Source organism: Hippocampus comes, unplaced genomic scaffold (genome assembly GCF_001891065.2).
Source record: "Hippocampus comes isolate QL1 unplaced genomic scaffold, H_comes_QL1_v1.1 scaffold178, whole genome shotgun sequence".
NCBI lineage: Eukaryota > Metazoa > Chordata > Actinopteri > Syngnathiformes > Syngnathidae > Hippocampus > Hippocampus comes.
The window spans coordinates 88467-96395 of record NW_017807733.1 but is presented as its reverse complement, the minus strand read 5'-3'; the positions used below and the strand labels follow the sequence as shown (position 1 = coordinate 96395).

The following is a 7929-nucleotide window of genomic DNA, read 5'->3' as shown; positions in this document are numbered from 1 at the left end:
TGAATCCCCCCGGAGCAAAAAAAAAAAAAAAAAAACAAAGTTTTCCTGTACTGTGTTGTTGTTAAGGCCCATAGTTTACAGCAGGGGTCTCAAACTCAGGTCCTGGAGGGCCGCTGTGCTGCATGTTTTCCAAGTCTCCCTGTTGCAACACACCTGATTCAAATGAACAGGTTCAATGTCAGGCTTGCGCAGAGCTTGCTGATGATCTGATCATTTGAATCAGGTGTGTTGCAACAGGGAGACTTGGAAAACATGCAGGACACCGGCCTTCCAGGACCGGAATTTGACACCCCTGGTCTAGTGGGTAGGATGTGTCGCTTTCACCGATGCGGCCCGGTTTCGATTCCCAGTCACGGAAAAGCTGATTTTGTGAATGGCATTGGTTCAGTTCACGAGGCATTTACTTTGGCGCTACTTCACTCCCTTAACAGACTGAGGGAGAAAGAGTTTCTAGAAGAACTCTTTCCCTGATGGTCTAGTGGGTAGGATTTGTCGCTTTCACCGATGCGGCCCGGTTTCGATTCCCAGTCACGGAAAAGCTGATTTTGTGAATGGCATTGGTTCAGTTCACGAGACATTCACTTTGGCACTACGTCACTCCCTAAACAGATTGAGGGAGAAACAGTTTTCAGAAGTGTTCTGTCCCTGATGGTCTAGTGGCTAGGATTTGGTGCTTTCAACGCTGTGGCCCTGGTTCGATTCACGGTCAGGGAAAGGCTGATTTTGTGAATGGCATTGGTTCAGTTCACGAGGCAATTGCTTTGACGCGACGTCACTCCCTGAACAGATTGAGGGAGAAACAAGTTTTTAGAACAGCACTTTCCCTTTTGGTCTAGTGGCTAGGATTTGGCGCTTTCACTGCTGCGGCCTGGGTTCGATTCCCAGTCAAGTCAAACCTGATTTTGTGAATGGCATTGGTTCAGTTCACGAAACATTCGCTTTGGTGCTACGTCACTCCCTTAACAGATTGAGGGAGTAACAGTTTTTAGAAAAGCTCAGTCCGTGATGGTCTACTGGCTAGGATTTGATGCTCTCAGCGCCGCGGCCTGGGTTCGATTCCCGGCCCGGGAAAAGTTCCTTTTGTGAATGGCATTGGTTCAGTTCACGAGGCATTTATTGGCGCTATGTCACTCCCTTCACAAATTGAGGGCGAAACAGTTTTTAGAAGAGCTCTTTCCCTGATGGTCTAGTGGCGAGGATTTGGCGCTTTCACCGCCAGAGCCTGGGTTCGATTCCCGGTCAGGGAAAAGCTGATTTTGTGAATGGCATTGGTTCAGTTCACGAGGCAATCGCTTTGGCGCTACGTCACTTTCTTAACCAATTGAGGGAGAAACAGTTTTCAGAAGAGCTCAGTCCCTGATGGTCTAGTGGCTGGGATTTGGCGTTCTCACTGCCACAGCCTGGGTTTGATTCCCGGTCAGGGAAAAGCTGATTTTGTGAACGGCATTGGTTCAGTTCACGAGGCAATCTCATTGGCGCAACGTAACTCCCTTAACAGATTGAGGGAGAAAGAGTTTTTAGAAGAGCTCTTTCCCTGATGGTCTAGTGGCTAGGATTTGGCATTCTCACCGCCACGGCCTGGGTTTGATTCCCGGTCAGGGAAAAGCTGATTTTGCGAATAGCATTGGTTCAGTTCACGAGGCATTGATTTTGGCGCTACATCACTCCTTTAACAGATTGAGGGAGAAACAGTTTTTAGAAGCGTTCTGTCCCTGATGGTCTAGTGGCTAGGATTTGGTGCTTTCAAAGCTGCCGCCCTGGTTTGATTCCCGGTCAGGGAGTACCTGCTTTTGTGAAAGGCATGAGTTCCGTTCACGAGGCATTTACTTTGGCGCTACCTTGCTCCCTTAACAGATTGAGGGGGAAACAGTTTTTAGAAGAGCTCTTTCCCTGATGGTCGAGTGGATAGGATTTGGCGCTTTCACCGCTGCGGCCCGGGTTCGATTCCTGGTCAGGGAATACCTGCTGTTGTGAAAGGCATGGATTCAGTTCATGAGGCATTTACTTTGGCGCAATGTCACTCCCTAAACAGAATGAGGGGGAAACAGTTTTTAGAAAAGCTCAGTCCCTGATGGTCTAGTGGCTCAGTTTTGGCGCTCTCTCAGCCACAGCCTGGGTTTGATTCCCAGTCAGGGAAAAGCTGATTTTGTGAATGGCATTGGTTCATTCCATGAGGCATTCACTTTGGCGCTTCGTCACTCCTTTAACAGATTGAGGGGGAAACAGTTTTTAGAGGAGCTCTGTCCCTGATGGTCTAGTACAGGGGTGGGCAATCCCAGGCCTGGAGGGCCGCTATCCTGCATGTTTTCCATCTGTCCCTGTTGCAACACACCTGATTCAATTGTTCAGGCCTCGACAGAGTTTGCTGATGATCTGATCATTTGAATCAGGTGTGTTGGAGAAGGGACAGATGGAAAACATGCAGGATAGCGGCCCTCCAGGCCTGGGATTGCCCACCCCTGGTCTAGTAGCTAGGATTTGGCGCTTTCACCGCTGTGGCCCGGGTTCGATTCCCGGTCAGGGAATACCTGCTTTTGTGAAAGGCATGAGGTTTCGAGGCATTGACTTTTTGCCCAATGGCCTACCCCCTTACCTGATTGTCGGAGAGACAGTTTTAAGAACCGCAACGTCCCTGATGGTCTAATCATGGCTCGGATTCGCTGCTCTCACCACTGCTGCCCGGGTTTGATTCCCGGTCAGGGGAGACATGCTTTTATGAATGGCATGAGTTGAGTTCACGAGGCATTGAACTCAGATGCATAAGTGGGTCAAAAATGACTCGGTGAGGTTGTTTTGTTGAAACATCTTTGGAATTTCATGTTCCAGGTATTCTTCAAAAATATTTTTTTATAGAATGTCATTCACAATTTTAACTTACCTTTCATACATTTTAAGAAATTTCAGTTTTTGTATTTCTACCCCAAAAATGACCCGAGTGCATTTTCTATGGAATCCAATGGGAACCACTGATTCTAATCAACTTTAGTTGTCAGCAATAAATTAACTGTGGACCATGCAGACTATATCAGAAGTGTCACCCCTCCAGGAAGATTATTTTACACAGTAAGAACTGATACGTGTAAGTATTATCTTCATATATATTGTGTGTCTTTCATGACTATTATTTATCTACAAATTGGCCTGCTTTATAACTAGCTAACACTAGCTTGGTAACTCAGATAGCTAACATTACTATATGCATTGTGTGTGCGTGCATGTCATTCATGATTGTTGTGTGTGTGTGTGTGTGTGTGTGTGTGTGTGTGTGTGTGTGTGTGTGTGTGTGTGTGTATTTATTTACAGAGCTACATATTGATCTATTGAAAACATTACTCTTGTCTTTCCTCATCCAAAATGTCATGGCTGCTAGATACACAGCTCAAATGGTCTGACAAATGCTGGATGATGAAGAGGCAGTAACGGGGTTGGACTCCGAATCTGAAACTTCTGATGAGGACCCAGACTATTGTCCAGGTGGTAGTATCAGTCGTCCATCTGGAAATCCAACTGAACAGGATCAATCTGACTTAGAAGATTCCTCCTTTGTGTCCTCTGAAAAAGAAAGTGTCCAAATCATGTCCAGCAGAATGAGTCGGAAGGGCTCTTACTGGAACGAGTAACACAGAGCCACAATATCCTCAGAGGACAGTCAGGGCCTGAACAAGGGCTTAGCACCACTGTCTGGATTGACCCCGCTTGCAGGAAGTGAGAAGAACTGGGATGTTCGGAAGTCCTCTACATAATCGCATGTCCAAGGCCACTATGGCTGTTGGAAGATTTGAAGACATTCGCCGTACCTTGCGCTTTGATGATAAGCGGACCAGAGCCTTCTGCCTGGAAACATATATGGCAGCCTTCCGCTATGTATGGGACCTGATCCTGGTCAACTGCAGACAGCGATTCATCTTCAGTGATTGTGTCACTGTGGACTAACAGCTTGTGACATTCAGGCGGTAGGTGCAAGTTTCTTCAGTACATGCCAAGCAAGCCTGCCAAGTATGGCCAAAAGATCTTCTGGGTTTGTGATGCAAGCATCCCCTATTCAATAGATGGTATAGTTTACACGGGGAGACAACCAGGGGAAGAAGTTCAGAAGAATCTGGGAGAAAACATTGTCCAGCAGTTGTGTAGTAGATTTCGAAACAGGTCGCAACATCACCATGGATAACTTTTTCACCAGTGTGCCACTCGCGCAGCATCTCCTGGAGAAGGAGCTCACTATTGTGGGGACTCTACGTCAGAACAAGCCAGACATCCCTCCTCTGATGAAGCCTTCCAAGTCCAGGGAGGTTTACAGCACAGAGTTTGGATTCAACGACAGCCTTACGATGGTCAGCTATGTCAGAAAGAAAAGAAAAGCTGTTATGCTCCTGAGCATGATGCACCACGACAAAGCAGTGGATGAACATAGCAGAAAGAAAAAAACAGAAGTGATTACGTTTTACAACGAGACAAAAGGAGGTGTAGACACCAGATTTTTGGCAACTACACGTGCAAGCGCCAAACACAGAGGTGGGCCACGGTGCTGTGGTACAACATAATTGACATCGGCACCCTGAATGCCTACACCTTTTTCATGGTTCAGTACCCAGATTTCAAGAGCGGCATCACCAATGCACGACGGCTGTTCCTCAAAGAGCTGTCAAAGGAGCTTGTCACACAACACATGAGGAGTCGACTGGAAAGCTGGCCCCAACTGCAAACCCCGATTATTGAAGCAATGGAAAGGTGCGGGTTGACAAAAGCCACAACCCAGACACAGGAAAGAAATACACAGGGCCAACCAAAGAGAAAAAGGCGTCAGATCTGCCTAAGTAACAAAGATCGCAAAGTCAACAATAGGTGTGGGAAATGCAATAAACCTGTGTGCAATGATCACTGCCAGAAACAGGTAGTTTGTCTGAATTGCATACAGTGATGAGACAAGAAGGCAAACAGGGAAAAGAGAGAGGAACTGTCAATCAATGACAGGACAGTTCTACACATATATACACACAGACACATGCACACGCGCACACACACACACACACACACACACACACACACACACAATGGATGCTCACATTTTTCTATTGCTGTTCTGGGTAATTTTCTTTTTAAAAAATGTTCAAACATGCAATCATTCTTGTATGGTCCAAAATATAAGACTAAATATTATACAAGTGATTATTCTTAACCAAAATGACAAAAATTTCATAAAAACGCATTGATTTTATTATAGGTCATTTTTGACCCACTTATGGAAGAGTGTAGGGTCCAGTGACTCATGCATCTAAGGGTTAAAGCAGGCAGGGGTGGGTATAAAAGAGGGGACATAAAGGAGCAGAAGGAGGGAGATGAGAGGAAGGAAAAGGACTGAATAGAGCCAGGAGTAGTAGCCCACGCAACATGGAGGAAAGTTGTTTTTTGAATTGTGAGAACAGGCTTTAGTTGGAGCTTAATATTTTTGTCAAACCTCTTTTGAAACATTCATGCACTTTGTAAAAAAAAAAAAAAAAATCATGCCTGCAACTTGTAAATAAATACTGAACTCAACCCCGTCATCCTCTTGAAATACCATCTTACCAATCTCGTCTGCTAAATTTCTCACCAGGATTTAAGAAAAGAAAGAAATACAATTTGTCTGTTGACAGCACATACCATCATATCAACATTACGAATTTGTGCATGTGTGCAATAAAGACTTTTTAAGTGATTTTTCAACCCTTCTTGCGGAAATTAGGCTCAGATATGATCATATCCTCCTGTCCATGTGTGCTGTCCGGAAAAAAAAACACTAGCAAAGGACTTCTTAAGACTTATCGACTCTTTTAATTTTGTGCAATAGCTGACCAGCCCGACACATGAACAGGAACATATTTTAGACCTTGTCCTTGCTTATGGTCTACCGGTGTCAAATCTGGAAGTCCTTGAAAATGGGATTTCTGATCACATGGCAGTTTTATTTGATGTAGTCTTATCGCGTGCTGCTGTAAAATTTGCCGCTCGTAGTTGCAACCGCCGAATTTTTAACCCTCTCACTGCTAGTCGGTTCTCTGATGCCTTTAATAACCTTTGCGTACCCTCATCTAACACAGAGGAACTCACCTCTTGGTTCAACTCATCATGCCGTGCCATCCTGGATTCAGTGGCTCCTTCAAAAACTGTGCTCCCTAAACCCGAGCCTTGGTTTAATGACAAAACTCGCGCAGCTAGGCAGGGGTTTCGCAAAGCCAAACGCAAGTGGAAAAAAGACAAATTGCAGGTCTATGATCAAATCTGGAAAGACTGCTGGCGTAACTACCAGATCACAGTAAAAGAGGCCAAAAGAGAATATCTGTCGGACCTTATTCAAACAAACCGTCACAACCCACGCATACTATTTAAAACCATCGATTCTGTACTCAAAAGTCGACTTTCTCGGATTCTTCACCTGAGATGTGCAACAGATTCCTTCACTTTTTCATTGATAAGGTTTCTACAGCTTGGACTCCTGTTTCAAATACTACATTTGACCCCTCTGTCCACATTCCGTGTTCAGCTGTGTTAAATTCTTTTGAAACGGTGTACTTGACGCTTTTACAGGATGTGGTTTGCCAGACTAAGCCATCTGGCTCCCCCTGCGACTCTCTTCCCCCGCATTTCTTTAAGGAGGTTCTCCCGAATATTGGTACATCAGTCTTGGCCATGATCAACAGCAGCCTCTCTAGTTCCCCAACAGTTTAAACATGCTGTGGTCCAACCCTTGATCAAGAAACCTGGTCTTGATCAAGATGTGCTGTCAAGTTTTAGGCCCATTTCCAAACTGCCTTTCATTTCAAAAATTCTGGAAAAAGTGGTGCACATGCAGTTGAAATTTTTCTTGGATGAACATAACATCTTGGAGGTCTTCCAGTCAGGTTTCAAGAAGATGCAAAGCACATAGTCAGCCCTGTTACGCGTTTCTAATGACATCCGCCTGGCAAATGACACTGGAGACTACGTGTGTCTGGTTTTATTGGATTTAACTGCAGCATTTGATACAGTGGAGTATTCTGTTGACTCGTTTGCAGCACTTGGTGGACATTGATTAACTTCTCTTTTTTACCGTTAACTTGTAACACACATATGGAAAGCTTTGAACAACGTTATGAAGCTATCAAAACTAATTTCCCTTACGAGATGGATCACTTCTATTTACCCTGTGATGCATTATTGTCATCCCATTGAGTAATATTTTGCATGACTCTATATACCTCATCTACTCTGGTTGGCCAGATCACCTCGGGGGGCCTGCGCATGTCGACGATGTCACGCGATAACTCCCATTGGACAAACTACATTACCATTGAAGACAGTCAGGATCTGCTCATGTTTTCTTCATTTGCGGTTGTTCATTCAATTCATATCGAGGCACGATCAGTTACACGTATAATAGTGAGATGAAGAACTTACTGTACTGTAATATTACACCTCATTAAATAAGAGTCTGGATGTGCTTGATCTTCCTGTGTTTGTTCATTCAATTCACATCGAGGCTCGAACATTTGTACATTTGTAATGCAGAGAATTCAAACTAACCGTACTGAGAGGTTTGTTTTTTTTAAATGACAAAAATGCACTCAGGGCAGCTCCCCAGTGATAGAAAAAAAGTAATTTACACATTTCCGACGTAAGCAAAAAAAAAAGTTTTTTTTTCACATTTTCTGTCTGTTTATCTATTTCTCTATATCCATCCATTCATCCATCCGAGGTGTTAAATTGAGGGATGGTTTGTATCAGTGGTGTTGAGAAAAAAAAATGAATATATATCTATATATATTCATTCATTCATCTTCCGAACCGCTTGATCCTCACTAGGGTCGCGGGGGGTCCTGGAGCCCATCCCAGCTGTCTTCGGGCAGTAGGCGGGGGACACCCTGAATCGGTTGCCAGCCAATCGCAGGGCACACAGAGACGAACAACCATCCA

At 44.6% G+C, this 7929-nt stretch overlaps 3 non-coding genes across 3 annotated transcripts; all 3 read left to right on the top strand.

The window, feature by feature from the left end:
- Positions 1-1175: 1175 nt before the first annotated feature.
- Positions 1176-1247, top strand: trnae-uuc (transfer RNA glutamic acid (anticodon UUC)). The gene has a single exon. It is a non-coding gene; the product is annotated as a tRNA-Glu (tRNA).
- Positions 1248-1531: 284 nt separating this feature from the next.
- Positions 1532-1603, top strand: trnae-cuc (transfer RNA glutamic acid (anticodon CUC)). Its single transcript has one exon. It is a non-coding gene; the product is annotated as a tRNA-Glu (tRNA).
- Positions 1604-1887: 284 nt separating this feature from the next.
- trnae-uuc (transfer RNA glutamic acid (anticodon UUC)) lies at positions 1888-1959 on the top strand. Its single transcript has one exon. It is a non-coding gene; the product is annotated as a tRNA-Glu (tRNA).
- The last annotated feature ends 5970 nt before the right edge of the window (positions 1960-7929 follow it).